We start from the raw sequence: 20,696 nt of genomic DNA, 5'->3' as shown, positions 1-20,696 counted from the left end.
GTTTCTTTCTTTCTTTTTTTTTAAAGATTTTATTTATTTATTTTTATAAAGAGGGGAAGGGAAGGAGAAAGAAAGGGGGAGAAACATCAATGTGTGGTTGCCTCTTGCATGCCCCCAGCTGGGAACCTGGCCCGCAGCCAGGCATGTGACCTGACTGGGAATCGAACCGACAACCCTTTGGTTCACAGGCCGGCACTCAATCTACTGAGCCACATCGGCCAGAGCATGACTGTGTTACTATTACTGTGTTTGTTCCTTAGAAGTTGTGTATTTCAAACTTGTTGATCCCAATGACAAGCAACTCTTTTGGCTTGACAGTGCAAAGCAAGCATTCTAGCCATTTTCTGCAGAGATGAGGAGGAGAGAGGCAGGAAGTCCAGTCCAGGCACCAACAACTAAGTATCAGTTTGTCTTTCTTTGGACAAATCAAGGCCCTTTAGGTTTCAGTTTTCTCATAGGTTTAATGAAGCGGGAGGGAAGGGGTGACTGTGCATCAGTCAAGGTCTAAGAAGGAAAATAGCAGCTTATTCGGGTATCTCAAATACAGGGCATTTGCACAGGTCACGAGGGAGCTGGAACCAACAGGACATGCGGAGGCAGCCCAGAAATTTGCTCCAGTGAGAAGTCACTTCTGCTTTGAGGCTGGAAGAAGAACGGGGTGGGGAGTGATGCCAGCCAGGGTCACCGTGGCAGCTGGAACATGGTCCGCCTCTCCAGCAGGAGCTGGGGCAGTGGAGGAGATACCACTGAGGCAGAGAGTAAGGGAGGAAAGGCCCCACCTTTCCCCCCTTCCTGGGTCAGTGCCTCCTATTGTCCTCAACCTAGCAGGAAACCAGTGACTGGATCCTTCAGGGGTCAGCAGGGAAGGTGAGGAATGGTCAGTCTGAGAGCAGCTCAGGCCAGGTTGCCTTTCAAGTGCTGTACCCTGTAATCCTGACAGTCAATGAAAGCTCTGTTCAATGTGTCCTTGAGGGTTTGCCAATGCAAAAACAAGGCCAACAAGGCCAGAGTGGTCTTTAATAAGACTTTCCTACACTCACCATCAGAAATAAACACTCCTAGGGTGCACCTACCTTTTTCTGTGCTGGGCTTGCCTCTGTGCTCTGTGCAGGGAAGACAGGCAAGCCTGCAGGGATGGTGTTTCTGGTTGATGGGAGAAGATGGTACAAGAAGAGGGATAATGAGAAAGAAGAGATAGGACAGGGGTCATAGCTGTGGGTGGAGGGCTGGACCCAAAGGCAAAGAGGTCAGAGGGCTTCGCCCACGAGCAGAGGTGGTTACTGTCTGTGTAAGGATGCTTCCCATCATAAAATAATTCACAACAGGGCTTTCCTGGAATGTTTAACGTATTTTTACACAAAGGGTCTTCAACCCATAACTGTCAAACTGGATTGGTTTGAGATCACCTCCCCTAAGGCACCTCCTCCTGAAGGAGGGGGGAAGGGGTGTTAGCAGTCACACTCTGTCCTCATCTTGGGACAGATTTGTCACACAGGGAGGCATTGCAGCCACAGTAGAATTCGAGGTGCTAATGGACCCTTCTTCTCTGGGCTTCAGGCCCTTTATCTGTAAAGTGAGGGGGTTGGGTGTGCTTCCAGGGCCTTCCCAGCTCTGCCACATGGGGATCTGCCCCAGACCCTGGCAGACAGGTGCAAAAATGGCCCTTGAAGCTATGCCAGGAAGAGAGTGTGTCAGGCATGGGTGGGACACTTACACGGCCACGTACCACGAGGTCCAGTCTGAGTGCCAGACTTTGGCATCAAGGATGGACTTAAGTAACCAGAAGTTCTTTCTAGTAACTCGAGGTCTTTCATTCTTTGACTGTGAATGGGAAGTATGTAAACCACAGCAACATTTCCTATAAATCCATTTTCTCTGCTACCCACTGCCCTCACACCTCACATAACTGCTCCTTTCTCAACACAAGGTTTAAAAAACCCACCAGCTTTTTCTTTAATCCTCACCTGAGGATATGTTTATTGATTTTAGGGAGAGAGGAAGGGAGGGAGGGGGAGAGAGAGAGAAAGAGAGAAAGACATTGATTGTTTGCCTCCCATATGTGCCCTGACCTGTGATCAAACCCACAACCCAGGCATTTTTCCTACCAGGGATCGAACTTGCAACCTTTTAGTGTATGAGACGATGGTCCAACCAACTGAGCCTTGGCCAGGACTCACCAGCTTTCCTTGAGGATCCCATCCTCTTGTTTTCTCCCCATCTCCCTTCTCTGTCAATTCTGCATTATGAAGCCCCAAAGAGCCAATGTGGCAAGGCAGGCTCTTCTTGGAGTTCAGGAAGGGGAGAAGCCTGCGGGTAAGGGAAAAGCTGGGAACATTCATGCATTAGTCATTCTTGTTCTGACTCATATACAGAGAGGCGTAATAGCAGGAAAAGATGCCAGTTCGGTGACAAATGAGGGGTACTGGAGCTGGGAAGAGGGCGTGAGTTAGACGCTGGAGGATGAAAAGACCTTGACTAGAGGACGAGGAGAGGTGTGGCCTGAGCCAGGCCATGTGTGGAGTGTGGGGCTGGCCTAAGATGGAAAGAGTGGCCCTGTATATTTGTCTGGGGTAGGCATTTCATGTAGTGGATGAGTGGGAGATGGTGCTCGGTGCTAGCTTGAGGAGCTTAAAAGCCAAGGTGACTTTATACTGTTGTCTAGAAAGAAATGGCACCTCCAGCTTCTTGAGCCCATGGCACACATGTTGTTTCTGACTGAATGCAGGGAAGGACTCAAGCGCCATCCATCCATTGGAGGTGGTACATGATATAAAGTCTTGTGACCTTCTTGGCTACAGACAACAAGAAGTCGTGGATGATGGCTTTTGTGAAGCACATCAGAGATTACCGTGTGTGTGGATTGAGTTGGAGGAGGAGTGTCGAAGAAAGAAACCAGTGGGAAAATGAATGTAGTGAGGATTCAGGCTCAGGGACATCTGCTGTATCTTCTATCCATTTCTATATTGGACTTAGTGGACAGCTTTAAAAAAAATTTAAACCTAGACTCTTTTAGTGGGTAAAGCAACCCCACTCCCACCCTCATTCTGGAGCACTTGTGCCAGTGGCTTCTCCCCTCTTGTCTACCAGACTGAGCTTCTCAGTACCTAGTCACGGAAGAGCCCAGGCTACATTATAGGCACATTCTTGTCTTCTCCGTGGACCAAGTGTTTTTCATTCCACTAAAACATTTGGGCCAAGTCTCATGGATAGAGAGCAGGTTGGCAGCTCTGAGGAGGGTGTAGGGGAGTGGAAGGATCAAGCAAATAAGAAAAAAAGAGAGAAATAAACTCATGGACATGACAACAGTGTGATGATTGTCAGGGAGGGCAAGTGGGTAGAAGTCGAAGAGGGTATGGAGGATAAATGGTAATGGAAAAAATACAATACAAAAAGTTAATTAATTAAAAAATATTGGGGCAAAAATTCTGGTTTACAGGGCTCCATCCAGTTCATTGAAGTTAGGAAACTGGGATTCTGTCACCAAAGTTTTCATTCTTCCAGAAATTGCTCTGGGCCAGGGATGAAGAAATCTGTTTTTCCTCCCTTTCTCTAAAGAGATGAGACCATTTCTTGGTTAACTCTGTTAGAGAATAATGAACTGGAGCAGTCAGAAGCTATTAGCATTGCCCCAGTGAGCTGCTGCTCAGTTCAAAAGCATCGACTGAGTGTAGGGAGACATGCCACTGGAGGTCAAGGTCAGTGACTTCCATTCATCTTTATCCCTCAGCAGAAAGCTGGGCTCCTCCACTATCACAGTGGCCCAGTGTGGTGGCTGATTAGATCTACATCTTTCAAATCTTTGTTCCAGAGGTCTCCTTTGTCTTCATGGTGCTACTGATGACAATATGCTCTAAAAACTCTTGCTACCAGCAGCATCAGCATCACCCAGGAGTTTCTGAGAAATGCAGACTCGCAGGCCCCACCTTAGACCTGCTGAATCAGAACCTGCAGGTTGGCATGATCCTCAGGTGATTTGTATGCACATTAAGGTGGTAGAAACCTCAGATAGTTCTGGAGGCCAGAAGTGTGAAATCAAGGTGTCTGCAGGGTTTTGCCCCCTCCAAAGGCTCCAAGAGAGACTCCTTCTCCACCTCTTCCAGCTTCTGGTGGCTTCTGGAGTTCCTAGAGATTCTTGAGATTCTTTACTTAATTACATTGCTCAAGATCCCTTTTCCAAATAAGGTCACATTTTCAGGTTCTAGGGATTAAGACATGGACTTTTTTTTTGAAGGGCCATTGTTCAGTTGGCAGCAAAACAGCACCAGATGTTAGACTTCGGTTCAGCAACCTTGGTACTTGGGTTCTGGCTAAGAAAGAATTCAGAGGCAAGACTCAAACTATAAGAGAAAGTTTATTTAGGAAGTCATAGAAGTAGAAGTGAGCCGTGGAAGACATTGGCTCAGGAAATGAGTCACAGAGGCAAAAGAAAGGCCTTTGGAGCTTAGGAGAGAGACATCTGCACCTTGAGAGATGAAAGAGGAAGGAAAGACGTGGGCATTACTCCAGAGAAAGAGAACACATGCAGGGTTCCTGTTTTAAGGGCTTTTATCCAGAGGTCTCAGAGGACGATCTCAACAGAATATCCATCAGCTTTCCAGGGTCGGTGCTGAGGCCTAGATGTGGTCTCCGGGGCTTAATGCTTAGGGAGTGGTCTGAAAGGGCTCGTAGTTTTGCCCATGGTGAGGCACCCAGGCTCTCCCCACTGGTGACCCTCTGCACCTGGCCTGTTGTTGCTACTCTGCTCATGCCTATCTGAGTACCTAATACAGTTCAACCCACTACATACTCTCACGGAACATTCCCAGACAATGTTCTTGTGAGACACTTGCCAGTGCTCACCTTCCTCAGCTGGTCCAGCGTGGTGTTCTGATTTACCCAGGCAGCTGAAAACTACCCAATAATACCAGCTATTATTGGTGCCTCCTCCATGACAAACATTGTCCTGTGTGTTTTACACAGATGAATCCATTTGATTGCAACAACTACTCCCACTTTACTGACAAAGAAACTGAGGCATGAGGTGGTTCAGTGACTTGCCTGAGGTCTCGCAGCTAGTAGAGGAGAACCTGGGATGCAAACCAGGCAGTCTGCACCAGAATCTGTGCTTTTCACCTTATGTAATAATGCTTCTGAAATCATGGAGGGTTCAAAAGGTGAAGATGACACCAGGGAGGCTGGGCACAAAGAAGGCCAAGGTGTGGTGCAGGCAGCTATCTTGCCCCCACCTCCTGCCCCAGTGCAGGAAGGTTATTTATTCCATCCCCCAAACCCTTTTCATTTAACACTGTATAGGTACACACTTCCATGAGACAGCTTGTCATGACTAAAGGTTTTGTGGGGGTCTATTATCAAAGGAGAGCTCTAGATGGATGTACGGTATGGCTTATACATTTTCAGTCAGTATCATGCCTTGGACTAACACATTCCATTTGCTTACTAACCAGTATGTAAAATCTTATTTAATCTTCTTTAAATGCCCTTATTCTGAGTGGTGAGAAGTGGAATCTCCCCTTTGCGTATATCCTTCATGATTTTGGTTTGCAGTCCTTTGCCTTCATTTTTTCCCAGACTAAAAATCTCGTGCCTTTCTCTTGAGTTCCATACTTGACTACCAAAAAGGTCCAGAAGTCCTTCCCAAGACACAAGCATGTCAGATGCCTGGGCACAACCTTTTGTTCCTGTACTAAATGACCAGGTCAAGGGGGTCAGGGAATTAGCTGGGATACCTGCAGTTCAGTCCAGACATTTTCACTAGTGATGCAGGTACAATAGCATTGTGACCAGCACTGGAAGAGCCAAATTACCTGCTCAGGTGAAAAATACAGAACCCACTGTTTAAAACTGTATATCAGCCAAAAATCTACCTGTGTCTTTAAGACAGAAATTTAGGAGCTAACATAACCTGCCTAATTTTATTAAAGTCAGTTTTACATGTTCACTGACATTCCCTTGAGAACATTGGATGAGGCAGTAAGCCCAGATGTATACTTGCTGGCAAGATGGAATCCAGACTGTGACTTAAAAAATTCAATTGTTATAATGCCAATAAACCGAATGAAGAATGATTTAATAGTAGCACCTAACATTTATTGAGCCCTTCTTATCAGGCCTGTGACTTCATATATTATCTCATATCCTCTGAGAAGGTACTGTTTCTCCATTGTATAGATGAAGAAACTGAGGTCTAGAGAAATTAAGCAAGTTGCCCAAGTTCACGCAGCTAGAAGGATGCAGAGCTGGGATTCTATCCTGTGCCCTCAATGGTCTCCAAAGCCTAGATTCTTAGCCATGATGCTGTTATGGTGGAGCCAACTCCCTGGGCCCTTCCTAAAATGAGATAGCTTTGGATGCCTGTTGAGTTCTTTACCACCCCCAGCCCTGTCCTCCACAATAGTCCTTAATTTTCCCTTTGCTTGCCTCCAATCTCTCTGCTCCCAATATAGGGAAAATGCAGGGCAGATCTGAATGGCAGATATGGGAGGATTCTTGGAGAGAGGGTGTAGGGGTTGGGAACTAGGATTTATTTAGCACTTATTATGTGCTAGTCCTTCTGGAGAACACTTCTAGCCATGCTGGTTTTCATCAGTTCACAGAACAGGGAATCCATGTAGTGGATCTATCTCCATTTTCATCTAATCTTGTTGTCTTTTAAGCTCTGGCCTTCTCATCCTAGGCTGTTCTTGCCTTATGACACTATGCTCCTGAGTGAAACCTTTCTGAGAGCTGGGCACATCACCTGCTTCATAGATCTCAGGACACTCGACCCAGAAGAAACAGGACTGACATCCAACAAACCTGACTGATCAGGGCATCAAGGGGCTCACGTGGAGCCTGTTGCCTCTTGCTCCTGCCTCATCCATCAGATCCACGTTATTTTGATGAATTAAGATCAGTGAAGTTGGAAATAACATTGACAAATGGTCAGAATGCAAAAAAAAAAAAAAAAAAAAGTCAATAATAAAACTAATGAGAGAACCAGAAACCAATATGGGTATAATATTGTATGTTAAACTGTAATAAAAATAAAAAAAAACTAATGTGAGGAAAAGTGAGAAAACAGAGAGTCAACATATGGCTAGTTGATGGTCCTGAAGGAGACACTGGAATAAGTGGAACAGGAAAAACAACCGTGGAGTTCACTGAAGACTATCCTGAGCTAAAGAATAGGTGTGACTTCGTGTTCAGGGCAGGCTACCTGCTGTAACAACAACTTCAGAATCTCCATTCAGTTGACTAACTGCTTTCAGGGGCACCTCGTTCCTTCCGTTTGGTGACTGCATCATCCCAAGGGTCCTAGCGTTTCCACTGAACCTATGCATCCAGCAGGGAGGCAAAAAAGGAGAAAGTGTGGAGAAAGTACCTCTGCTCTCACTTACCTCGGCTATAGATGAGGCACATCACTTCTGCTTACATTCCATGGGCTTGCATTCCATGCGGCCCTATCCAGATGGAAGGGGGCTGGGAAATGTGGGTGCCCAGGAACAACAAGAAGTGGGTTTGGTGAGCACGTGGCATTGTCTCTGACACATGGATATGCAAACACATACTGATACATACAGTTATTTCCTTAATGTCTTCATGATAAAATCCAAACCATACAAGAGCATAGGCAGGATCATAGAGATGAATGAAAAGTGAAACAACATCCTTCCTATCATTTCCATCTTGTTCCTGACACTCTGTGATAGTCTGAGCCTCACTTGTCAGGCTTTTGGGATGTTTTCACGTAGATGGTCCAGAGGTCAGCAGAATTCCCCATGTCAGACTTTAGACACCCTTGACCTTTCACATATTTTCTCCAGTTCCCACCTTCCCCTCCTCCTGTGCCTACTGACCTGCCTTCCTTCCCTCCCCTAAGCCAGCAAGTCCAAGGTCTCATTGGAGTGGTACATTTTTAGAGCTTTCTCAGTCTGCAGAGGGGAGGGATGGCATCAGATCTCCCTCTAGCCCTAGATGCAAGGTGTTATTCCAATTTTCTCTTAAACATCCCCCAACAAAACCAATTTTTTAAAAAAGGGAACAAAATAATTTTGACCTTCATGTGCTAAAAGAGCATTTATTTCCACAGCTGCGGTTTATTCCTTTAGACATAGAACGCTACATCCTCCTGGCTTTCTTAGCTAGCGGGGGTAGAGGAGGACCGGCGTTGTCCTGGTCCCATGATTCAGTGAAGTACACTTCACTTTCTATTGAAGGTCATACAAGGAGGAACCCCCCAAAATGGAATTATCTTCTGGAGGGCGGACCCCTTCTAGTACAGGCTTCCCCTCCTAGGTGAGTGTTCTAGGAACCCATCTGTATCAGTGTACCTGCTGGTGTTGTGAGAGGCTGCATTCAGCTTCAGTTAACTTTTTTTGAAGACTTTCAACATGTTTCCTACACCGCAATGCGTGTTCAGCAGTTTTTGACTACAAAATGGCATGACCCCCATGCCCTACCCTCCTTATCGCCTGATCTAGTCCTAAGTGACTTTTTTGGTTTTCCTGATGAAAAAAGTCCTCAGAAGGAAGTGGTTTGCTGATGTGGAAGAGTTGAAACAAAAACAAATGGCAGAAGCAATAAAAGGCATCAAAATCGACGAGTTCAAAACTGTTTTGAGCAGTGGGAAAAAGCCTTAAATGGAGAGTACTTTGAAAGTGACTGAAGTTTAAACTTGTAAAAATAAATACATAATTTTTAATAAATAAATCCCAGGTGTTTTGGGTCCCTCCTCATATGCTCACAGATTTGTCCAAAAAGCAGAACCAACTGTGTTATGTCTGAAACTTTTTAAAAGGTTTTTAGGTACAGTCTGCCTGAAGGCAAAAGGTAGATAAGATGATCCCTTAGAAGTATCCATGACTAGATTCTAGGACAGCCTGGAGTGTGGAACGCTGAATCAGAGGACGTGTCAGTTCGGCTAGACAGCATTTTTGATGAGTTTTATCCACATGGTATGCAAGTTTGGCTGACCTTTTCACCGGAGGGACTGAGTATTTGAAGGCTGAGCACAGCCATCCTGCCAGTTCAGCACTGTCTCTGCATCACCAGGGCTTTCTTTCCCCGTCATTGAAGGCATGTCATCCGCATGGTTTTGTGATTGGTGGCAGAGGTATCTGACAAGTGAGCTGAAGCTCAGTGCTGGAGCCGAAGGGTGAGATATCCATGCGCCCACCATTCATGAGCCTCTACTGAAGCACAGTCTCCCCAGTATTGCAATGATCTCTCTATGACCTGCACCTGCCCCAAGTCCCTCATGGGCCTTTTGAGCAGGGACTGTGAATTACATCCTTTGGTGTCTCAGCGCCAGAAATAGAAACCAGAATTATTGTTTAAGGCGTTGGCTAAATCTTCAGAGCTTCTTCCAGAAATCTGGTGCCTGGGACTTGGGCTCTGCCACTTGCTGATTTCCATTCCCCACCTTCCTACCAGGGTCCTTGCTTCTGCTCACCTTCATTTGGACAAGGGGAGGAAAGTGTGGTGTAGTAAAAAGAAAGAACAGGTTCTGGAACCAGGTGGGGTCTAATCAGCCCTGCCCTTCACTAGTTCTATGGCCATGATCAAGTCACTCCCTTTCCTGCAGCCTCAGTTTCCTCCACTGGAAACCAGGATGATGGTCCCTTCCCTTGCAGCACTGACAAGAAGGGCCCAGCTCAGCACCAACATCTATCTGGGTTTAACAGCCCAAATTTCATTGATTGAATAATGTCTTCATTAAGGGTCTAACTCAGGACTGCGGCCCTCATCAATGTGGCCCCAAGGTTTTCAGTCTCCTGTTCTAGAAAACATTGAACGGTTTCATTTATTTTCAGTTTCCTGTATTGTATTGACCTTAACAGTTATATATATAACTGTTATATATATATCTGAAAATAAATGTCAGAGGTGGTCTGAAATCAATGCATTTAATGCTTGTTAGAAATATATATATGTATATATTTTCACCAGATTGTGGGCTTCTATCAGCCAGGGGGCAAATCTCCTTTCTTTTGGGAATCTCCCCTCTCATGCCCAATTCCAGTTCCTACTTCTGGGCCCAGGAGATACTCAACAAATACTCGTGCTTGGCCAGCGAGAGGGAATGGAGTTGATTCCAAGTGGTGAGAAAGAATGCTGGGCTGTTCGTCCCACAGCAGTGAAATTCCTGGGTACCAGAAGAATGGACAAAATTGCCTACCGACCGTTAGGCTTTGGGTCCTTTGCTAGAAGGTTTTTAAAATTCCCTGGACTTCCCCAGGAAAGTATGCATCAGAGACGCTCAGAAATGAGTGCTGCTTAGGTCTGCAGCCGTCAGGGGGTTAAAGGCTCCTTCCAGACAAGGGGGTTTCCAGAGGTGGGCAGAGGGAAATTTGACCATCTCTCTCCTTCTCCCTTTCTTCTCTTAAACTATTTCTGTCCTAAATGGTTTCAGCAGCTAATACCTAATGAAGAACTTTGAAAAAGTCAGAAGTGGGTGAAGAAGCTGATGATAAGCTTTACCCATAATCCTACCACCCAACGGGGCGAGCTTTCTCTCTATCTGAACAGACCAGGCCGGGTGTGGTCCCGTCCCTTATTCAACAGTCTCCATTTACTCTGCTAAGTCACAGCAGCAAGGCCAGGCCCAGCTCCTCCCTGACATTTGGAAGTGTCATTCAGGGATCGGTGAGTTTGGGCTCTGACTTCCAGAGTGAAGCTGGGAGCAAATTCTGTGCGTCCTTGCCTGGAGCTGACCCCGGGGACAGGGGACTAGGGCTTTCAGAGGCTGGCACCTCCACAGGAGTGTGGCCTTGTGCAGGGCAGTGGTGGGAGCAGCTGGGAAATGACACCTTGCAGCAGCTTTCCCACTTAGGACTCAGGGTGCCAGGTGATACACACTGTCTGCTCCTGTCTGGACACCTCCCCTGAAGTGGCAGGGGACAGGCACCCACCTCTCCTTGGTGCTCACAAGCTTAAACAGGTTTTAAACAAAAAGTCAGACAACTTGGGCATCTGTTACTCCCTTCTAGACCTTCCATTTCTTTTTTAGCTACAAGGAATGACCTGTAGAAGTGCAATTTCCTATTCTAGTGATTAGATATACCTGGTCTTCAGAGAGACAGGAAAGAAAATGGCCTGTGACAGGAAGCATCTTTCATGATTTGCAGTGCTCAGCTGCTCTCCGAGGATGGTGAATCCCAAATAGAGTCCTTGCTGAGCAGGGTCAAGAGTGTGAGGGTGCAAACCAGAGGTGCCCAGAGGGAGCTTTGGGGATACTGTGAGCCAAGAGCGGAGGTGGGGGACAGGGGAGGGTTGGCTGCTGGAGGGACAGATCAAGGGCAGGGCTGAACTGCGGAGAGCCAAGGGAATTGTGGCGCACGACGTACGGTATATACTATTAGCTTCGCTTGTCTCCTCATAATCAAAGTTATATTGTGGAGTGGGATTTGGTTGTTTGAGAGTTATAGTCAATTGCTGGAATTCTGCTTCAAAATAGGCAAGAAGAAAGGCTGCCAGCAGGGCCCAGCATTTGGGTTATATAACAGAAGAATGTTTAGTTTCACATCAGGTGATTTAGGCACTAGGGCACCTGCCATGCAGCCTCCATTAACTCTCAGCACCTTACCCTGAAATGGGCTGCTTAGGGTCTGTCTCCCCACACTGTGCCATGAGCTCCCCTGGGTCTTACTCACCCTGGACCCCAGTGCCTGGACAGTGCTGCTTTGCCGAATCAGCCCAGCTCCTCCCAATTCACAGTTAGTTGAGTTTTACTTCCAACTTACATTTATTTAGTACCTACCTGGCCCCAGGTCCTCTGGGAACATGGGGAATAGAGAAATGCTGAAGACACAAGCCTCGCCCACTAGGGGCCCGTGGTCATAGATTGTTACTATTGGACTGTAAATGGAATGAAAGGGGGAGTCACAGTGATTAGAGAGCCCAAGGGTCAAGAGTGTGGGGGAAAGACTTCTGGGAGAGGACAATCTGATCTGAAAGGACAAGGTCAAGGAAAGAGTGCTCCAGGTAGAGACCAGCATGGACCATCCACAAGACGGGAACCAGCCTGGTGCCTTCCAGGTCCTGGGAATAGCACCAATGATGGGGGGCGGGGGTGGGGTGGGTGGGTAGCAGGCACTGAGAGGCCCACAGGCCTTGTGTGCCAGCTAAGAGTTTGCACCTCATTCTACAGGGTAGCAGTTTTCAAGAGGAAGGGGGTGGCCGGAGCAAGAGAGCCATAGCCCCCAGTCCCCTGGGTAGGATGTGTGGGTTTGAATTTTCCACATGGATCATGTGTTTGGTTTGAAAAAGTGAATTCAGAATGAATTCTAATATAATCTAAATTTGACAAAATTTTGGCTAGAGGAGTAGGAATTAGGAAAAAACAAAAGGCAAAGGAACACTGCCCTAGGTGATGAGAGCCACTGTTGAGTTTTTAGTAGGACATGGGCCATATTTGCATTTTTAGAGCCATAACTCTGGCTACTGATTGGGTAGGGGTATAAGAGAGGAAAGACTAGGCAGAGACCATGAATGGGATGAGAGGTGTGGGCTTGATTCAGGTTATGGTACCCCAACAGGGAGATATTTAGGACAGTGGGTGCACAGGGTGAGAAAGGGAGTCATGTCTGCCTTCAGGGACTCTTGGTGGGGTGGCTGGCTGGGTGTGGGGCAGAGAGGAGGGGCTGGCTGGATAAGAGAGGTTCTGGTACAGGATTGGCCACAGGTCGATTTCAAGGTGGTCATGGGACATCCAGGTGGGCAAAGGCGCCTAAACTCCTATGACTTGTCCAGGCTTACTGTCTAGTGGATGGCCAACTAAAGGTAGAATCCTGTATCATAACCCTTCCACCTCCTAGCCCAGCTTGACCACACACTAAGACCAGGGAGCAGGCGTCCAAGGAGGTGTCAGGCACTCTGGATGTTGATGCTGCTGTTCTCACTGTGTGTGATGCCCTCCCCTTGCTCCTCAGCTCTGCCCCCAGGGCCTGGGTGCCTGGCAGCTGAGGCAAGCTAGGCTCTGGAAGCACATGCTGGGGAAACCAAAGGCTAAATGTGTGGTGATGCTGGCTGGCCTTGGTACCCCAGCAGGTGCAGGCTCAGGGGGTTGACAGGCCAGAGTCCCCAGAGGCTCACCTAGTTCTGGCAGCCCTGCCCTAGGTGCTGGACTCTCTTGAGTGGCCTTGGCATCAGGCCTCTTTTCTATTCCCTCGCCCCATAAGACGTGCTAATTCTGTGCCTGTCCTGATCCTGCTCAGCCCAACTCCGCAATCAGAGAGTTGACAGTTTAGGTACCACAGGAGAATCTTCTACAAATGACACATTTGCTTAAAACAACTCTCAGAGCTACTTTCATTTTAATCAGGAGATAACTCCATAAGCCAAGGAATGAAGCTCTAATAGTGGAATTTCAACACTGAGGAGATAGAGATGGGAATTACTGTATAGAGTGCATACTTATTGGAGGGTCAGATGTCTGTCTGTCTTCTTACATGAATGGTGCAGAAGATTAATTCTTTTAGTGGACATAAGAAATAGCTCAGACTGAAAATTCAAACCTCAGCAGTTTAAGGGACAACCCCATACTTCTGTGGCAGGAACCACTAGGGAAGGGGAGGAAGCTGATGCTTCAGGTAAGATAATTTACCTGGCTGCAGGATTGGTCCTGAGGGAGGGTCAGTGGCCACCCACCCAAAAAAATAGCATCCAGAGGTATGTCAGCAAACCCCACCCTGGAGCCAGCCTGCCCTGGAAGGGAGGGCTCCCATGTTGGTGGGTGCTGGACAGAAGCAGCATTAAGTGGTGGCGGTAACTCTGTTCTAGCTAAAAACATGACCATTGAAAGAGCGGCTACAGCTGGCCATGACATGCAGAACATAGGGAGTAGCTTTTGGAGGTCTCTGTCTAGAGTCGCTAACTAGAGGTGTGAACCTCAGGCCTGGGCTCAGGGCCCCCTATAGGTGCCCTGTGTCCTGGACTCCCTAAGACACACCATCCCTACCAAGATGAAGTCTCCTGGTCCCTCATGGATGAGACAAGTCTTTCCAGATGCTCTGCTCTGGGTAGTACCAGGTCAGGAATGGAGCTGATCTGGCTGGTGAGGCAGGACAGGCAGGGCATGGCCCCCAGAGTTATGGTGGGGGTGGGGGTGGGATGGGGGCAGGGATGCTGCCAGCCCTGGATGAGAAAAGCATCTGAGGGTCTGAATGATTGTGTTCCAAGTGAAAATGGACAACTATCACTTGTCTTTGAAAAAATATTTTTCTGATGATTAACCCTTGGAAGACCTTGATTTCCAGAAATTTTGGAGTAGTAAATCGCCCTTGTTTGTAAGATATTAACAACTTTACATTCCTCCTTCAGTAGTACCTTATAACCTGTTACCCAGGTACTAGCTGGGACCTTTCTTCCCCTTGCACTCTAGGTGAAATTGTTTGGAATCCACCAATTCCTGGCCTGGGCGGCACCAAAAACCTCCTGCTTGCCTGGGGTGTGATATTCTCCAGGCTTTTTCTGTCTCTTGGGCAGCATCCAAAAATCACTCACACAGCATTTGCGAGTTTAGTCACTGTTAGTGAAGTATTGGGGACGGGTGTGAGAAAGATGTCAGGTTCCTCTGGTGCAGCAGCCCTGGGCCGCTGGGGCTCACATTCTCCTCCCTCCACCTGCAGAGCAGCCTCCCTTCTCTGGGCCTCCCTGGCTAACCCTCCACAAAGGGACTTTGCATTTCTTCTCTTTGAAATGAACTTTGATCCTAATTATAAGGACAATGAAGCTTTCTTTAGCTTTTTATAGGCATAATTTGCTTTTAAAATAAAAGTCCATGTCAAGTTCATTTTCAGGAATTTCCCAGCAGTCCTTCAACTAAATCCCCACCTGATGGTGCTGCGAAAGCAGGTGCAGGTGTCATGGTGGCGCTGACTAGCCCCTGATTTTTGTTGTCTTTGTGTTTTCCAGGTTCCACCCAGATGTTTGAGATCCTGTAGATGCGGACGGCATCTCTGAGGAGAGCAGGGCTGAGCACATAGGCTGAACGCTGAGAAGAGGGCAGCCTGGGACAAGGCTGGTCCCCCCTCCTGGTAATTAGTTGGTAGCCTTTGGTGGCGATGAGGGTGGGGCACACTTTTCCCTTGGATCTGTCTCATCATCATGAGCTTCCAGACACTCAGGTCATTGCCTGAACTCCCCCGGTCCTGCTCACTCAAGAGTTACCATGAACCTGGTGGACCTTAGAGGTCACAGGCCCACCCCTCCAGCCAGGGCAAAGCCGCTCTACAGCTTCCATAGCCACCCTGGTGCCGCCCAGGACAGAGCTCACCACTGAGAAGGCAGCCTGTCCTGTACAATCTTCCCCTGCCGGGGGAAAGCTCTCCCTCATGCCCTCGGCCAGAATCTGCCTCCTGCAGCAACCACTGGCTTTTCTGGTTCTGGCTCCCGAGGCTCTAAGGAATCAGCTTCATCCCTCTTCCACAGGACAGCCCAACAGATATTTGGGGATTACTGGAGTGGAGGAGTGCCCGGTCTGGAGCAAGAGACAGTCCTGGTTGAAATCCAGGCTCCACTGTTATCTCTGTGATCTTGAGCAAGTTAGTTAACTTCTCTGATTCAGTTTCTTTATCTGTAAAACTGGGAAAATAATGTCTGTTTCATAGAGTAGTCCTGGAAATGAAAATAAATCATGAATAGAAGTTGCCTGGTGCTGTTTCATCACCAACTTTCTGACACCCATGGGTGTCCTACAGTTCAGCTCAGTTCTGGCACTACCCTGAGCCAAAGGGCACAGAAGTTAACTACCACAGGTTAAATGGCAAGTCGCCCAAAAGGCAGCCCCTGCTTCAGAGATCAGCTACAGTGGGGTCCCCAGGCCACCTGCACTTCTGACTGATGAGTATATAAATTTGGGGGTTTCCACGTCCTCCCTTCCATTTCTGTAATTCACTAGAACAATCACAGAATTCACTGCAGACACTGTAATTGTGATTACACTTTTATGATAAAGGATTCAACTCAGGAACAGCCAAATGGAAGCAACACATAGGGCAGGGTCTGGGGCCTGGGGGAGTGCCTCTTCTTGTGGAATCTGGGTGGGTCACCAGCTCAGCCCAGCCATGTGCTCACCAGCCAGGAAGCCTCTGTGTCCAGAGTTTTAATGGGGAGAGGGGAGGTCACCAATGGTAAGAGGGACTTTATTACTAGGCATAATTGTTTAGATCTTTTGCCACTTGATTGAACTCAATCTGCAGTTCCTACCTTCCCTTCCTTTGTGGTTGAGGGTGGGCCTGAAGTTGCAACTTTCTAATCAAGTGCTTGGTTTTCCTTGGTGGCCAGTCCTTCCCTTGAAACTCTCTGAGGACCTGCCATAAGTCACCTCATGAGCATAAATTCAGGTTTCACAGAAGGAGCTCATTATGAATAACTGACAACGCTCCCAATGTCTTTTGGACATTTTACAAATCCCAAGGGTTTTTTGAAGTTGTGTGCCAGAAACTGGGGACAAAGACCAGATATATTCTCTACGATGTCACACCTCTGCCACCCATGCTGGCCTCCTGATCTTCAGCGTCATGCTCACTCTTCTTCCTGTGGTCCCCAGGTTCGCATGTTCTCACCATCTATCTGGTCAGAGAACTAGGCATCCCAGCAGTCTTTTCTGCATGTGCTTCTTTTTGTTCCTATAGCTCAAGATTGAATTATTTTTCAACTAAAACATGTAATTATAGTAATTTAGTGTGCACCTGTTTACAATAGAATCATAAACCTCTCATTACTCAAGTTCTTAATGGTGTGATGATTCTAGCCTCTAAATGACACATAAGAGCAAATGCTTAATAGCACTTGCTATGCACCAGGCACAATTTCAGGTATGTACTTCATATACATTAACTAATCTGATCCTCACAACAACATGAAAATAGCTAAATAGTTGCAATCCCCATTTTATATATGGAGAAACTAAAGCACAGACAGGTTAGGTAACTTGCCCAAGATCACACAGTTAATAACTGACATAGCTGAAATATGAACTTATAGTCTTGCTCCAGAGTCTGTGCTTTTAACTACTAAGCCACTCTGCACTCAACTTTGATCACCTAAGAAATATTTCAGGAAGGGAAGGAAGAAGTATAAAAAGATGCCTCTGAGTCACAAAGTCAAAGGGTTTGAGCAGGCCCCTGTTGTCATGGTGAGAGTCAGTGCTTCCATTTCCACACCCACGGGAGCACCTCCAGAGCAGCCTTCTGGGGCTGAGCTCTAAGAAGTAAAGGCAGGCCTGGAGGCATGGTGGTGTGGGCTCCTGCTCATCAGGCCCAGAACTTTGTTGTTCCTGGTGCTTCAGGAAGTGGAGAGCTAATTCAGAGCCTTCTCAGACCTCTTCCTGGGAAATGCAGCCACTCCAAAGAGAATCTAAGAGAATCAGCCTTTCCCTGCCCTGATGGAAAGGATTCAGGCCAGGAAGGCTCAACACCAGTCTGTGCTGGCCAAAATCCTAGGTCCGGAGAAGCTGAGAATTTAGGTGGTTCTGGAGCTGGTGGGACCTGGAGTCATAAGGAAGGCAGGGATCTCCAGGCTCACATCCAATGCACCAATTGTGTGCATGTGTGTGTGGGGGAGTTACTTATTGATATTTTTTAAAGGATTTGAGGCTGTGAAAGTGCCAAGGAGTATTAAAAGGAGTGGGATGCAGTGGGCCATGACTCTGGAAGAATTTTAGTCTGCAGCGCTGTCTGCCCAGAAGAATTGGATGGTAACTGCCAGTCTGCATTTCCATTATGTTTGATCTTGCAATCTCTTCTTACTCCCAAGCTTCAGGGATGAGGCTGGGTGGGCATGTAACAGAATGCCTGGGCTGCTCCAATTGAAAACAAACCCACGGGCTCTTTAGTTAGGGGCCCGATTGCCCACCACCAGAATTATAACCCTCAATACCAGAGTTTAGTGAAAAGAAAAAGAATTGTTTATTTAACAGTTATATAGATTTAGATTATTTGTGGATTTCTGCTGTTAAGTCTTATGTTTTTTAAAACACTCATAAACATATATCCTTGCCTCCCCACACTCCCCCACCAAACCTGGCCAGTCTTAGGAAGGTCAGAAACACCGTTTCCCTACTTTCCAAACACAGTTCAGCTTTACCAGCAGCTGCCAATCACTCAATTCTGATTGGGGAGGTCCTTTCTGTGCTGTGGTGCCCTCCAGCTCTCAATGCAGAACCGCCTGGATTCTCAGCCTCCTTGTAAACAGCCTTCTTCTTGCAAACAACATGGATCTTCTCTCCTCAAAACCGCATGGCGAGAGCCTCTTAAAGCAGCCTGGAGACCCCTTCTCCAAGCCACATGGAGGGAGCACTCGAGAGCGAGAGAGGACTAAAATGTCTGCAGCTGCTTATATATCCCTGACTGCATCCTCTGATGCAGTAGGTGTTGCAAACAGTTCTGACCATTCACAGAGCCTTAAATATGAAACTAAAAAGTTTTTGCACAGCAAAGGAAACTATCAACAAGATAAAAAGACAACTCACAGAATGGGAGAAAGTATTCACCGATACATCTGGTAAAGGGTTAATATCCAAAATCTATAAAGTACTTATAAAACTGTCCTGGCTGGTTTGGCTCAGTGGATTGAGCATCGGCCTGCGAGCTAAGTGTTGCTGGTTCGATCTTCCAGTCAGGGCACATCAGAGAAGGAAAACTGATTCCAAAAAACCTCAGCTGCCTTGCGGCATACCTCTTCAGGGGAAAGGCTAAGGGAGTAAACCCCGACAGAAAATCCGGAGCCGGAGTCCCTAAGGCGGTTTGACGTTGTAGTCAACACCGGCAACTCCTGCGGCGCACCTGAAGCCAAGCTGTATTGACTCCGTCTTTCCCTTGGACCCTTCAGCTGCGAAGAGAGGGGGGGTCTGCTGCATGGGCAACAGCAGACCCTCCATATCACCCTGCCCAGGCTCTGTAGCTTCAGCTTCACTGGAGAGGACACTCCAGTGTCATCGCAAGATGTCGATTCAACATGGGAGGAGACAGATACCGTGTCACTCCCGAGTCGGACTGCACAGCCATTCTCGGCGGTGCAGATAGACTCTTAAGAAGCTACACCATCGTCTCTCGAGACGGACGGCTGCCGACGACGACGACGAGGTAGGCTCTGTCTGCTTTTTCCATACCATCCCCTGGTTCAAGACCCCTCCCATCTACCTGAGGCCTTGGAAGCATCCAAGCCATTTGTGTAACAAAGACACTAGCCACCAGCCTCAGGCATGTGGAGGCATTCTGAAAGCTGCTTCCTTCTCCCCATCCCCCAGCCCCAAACTCTGGGGATTTTTGGACTCCCCTGTTTCTGTAACAGGCAGGCGTGCTAGAAATGGCCAATGGACACCTTTCATTACACGTTACAACCATTAACATCTAGCCAGTGGTATTTCAACCCTTGCTGCCTGTTAGAATCACCCAGGGAGCTTTTTAAAATCTTGATGTCCAGGTCGCACTTCAGACTAGTAACATTTAAATCTTTGATATAAGTGTTTTTAGAAGTTCACCAGGTGATTACCGTGTGCACCCAAGGTTAGGAACCACTCAGTACTTTAGGCCAAAGGTTCAGGCCATGAAAGAAAGAAAAAGAAAGAAAGAAAGAAAGAAAGAAAGAAAGAAAGAAAGAAAGAAAGAAAGAAAGAAAGAAAGAAAGAAGGAAGGAAGGAAGGAAGGAAGGAAGGAAGGAAGGAAGGAAGGAAGGAAGGAAGGAAGGAAGGAAGGAAGAGAAAGAAAGAAAGAAAGAAAGAAAGAAAGAAAGAAAGAAAGAAAGAAAGAAAGAAAGAAAGAAAGAAAGAAAGAAGAAGAAAGAAAGAAAGAGGAAGAAAAAGGAAGGAAAGAGTCAACGAAATGTTCTGGGCTGTCGGGCTGGACTCCCACTGGTCCCTTTATCTAGTGCATCATCCTCACTCTCCCCACCCAGAGGAACTGTAAGGTGGGGGAGGAGGGTAGTGTCATGACAGCTCATGGACAACTAGCTGTCAGTAATGAGCTGCTGACTGGAATGAGGGCCAGGGCTTGGACTAGCGTGATCAGCCAAGGGGGCAGAGCAGATCAGGACCAGGGAGGCCAGGAACGCTCTTAGAGAACAAGAGAGTACTCCCCCTCCTCGCAGAAGGGGAGCCCTTGGAGGTAAACTGAGGAGGGGCAGGTTAAGGATGAAAGCCAGGTGTCCTGATCTCATGGAATGCTCTTTTGTTAGTATCTCCCTATTGCTGTTCCAAAGCTAATTATTGTTCAATCTAGACACTTGCCTTCCTTTGCTGAGACGGGGATCGGACAAGGAGAAGGCTAAGCTCTGTAGGGCCCCCCTGGGTGGTGAAAGGGTGTAAACCAGTTTGAGGGCATAGCAGTGCTGACGAAGGGAGGCTGGCTGTGTGGACAAAGCCCCACAGCTGGGAAGCAGAGGTTGGAACTGCAACCTGCTCCTTCTCATGGGCTCCAGTGTGGCAGTAGATGTTCCTTCATCCATCATTCAGGCATTTTTAAAAAGCATGCTCGAGTAGAAAAAAATGTATCTTTTCCCTCCTGCCCAACTCCAAAGGCTGCACTAGTCCTCACTCCAGGGACCAGGTCTAGATATAAGGGACTCTGGGCAACCTGCCAACCTGGTGCCTTTCAAACAGGGTTTATTCTTTTGCTATTTCTCAGTATTTATTTCATTTGATGTTGGAGAAACTAATTTTTCATTAATGAAAATTGCAGACCTCTTTTAAACTTGGAATAAGAATGTGATTCTGCATT

The 20,696-nt window shown here is 47.3% G+C and overlaps 1 protein-coding gene across 1 annotated transcript in view; it reads left to right on the top strand.

Annotated features, from left to right (window-relative positions):
• Positions 1-10,549: 10,549 nt before the first annotated feature.
• The window catches only part of ADD2 (adducin 2), a 53,511-nt gene continuing 43,364 nt past the window's right edge, over positions 10,550-20,696 (top strand). Inside the window, exons 1-2 of the mRNA XM_090281491.1 lie at positions 10,550-10,623; positions 14,893-15,014. The gene's annotated coding sequence lies outside the window, so the exon portion shown is untranslated. The remainder of the gene's footprint in view (positions 10,624-14,892; positions 15,015-20,696) is intronic.

This window comes from Furipterus horrens, unplaced genomic scaffold (assembly GCF_987537825.1).
Source record: "Furipterus horrens unplaced genomic scaffold, mFurHor1.1.pri manual_scaffold_6, whole genome shotgun sequence".
Lineage (NCBI taxonomy): Eukaryota > Metazoa > Chordata > Mammalia > Chiroptera > Furipteridae > Furipterus > Furipterus horrens.
Note: the sequence above shows the minus strand (reverse complement) of the source record. Positions and strands in the feature narration are given on the sequence as shown.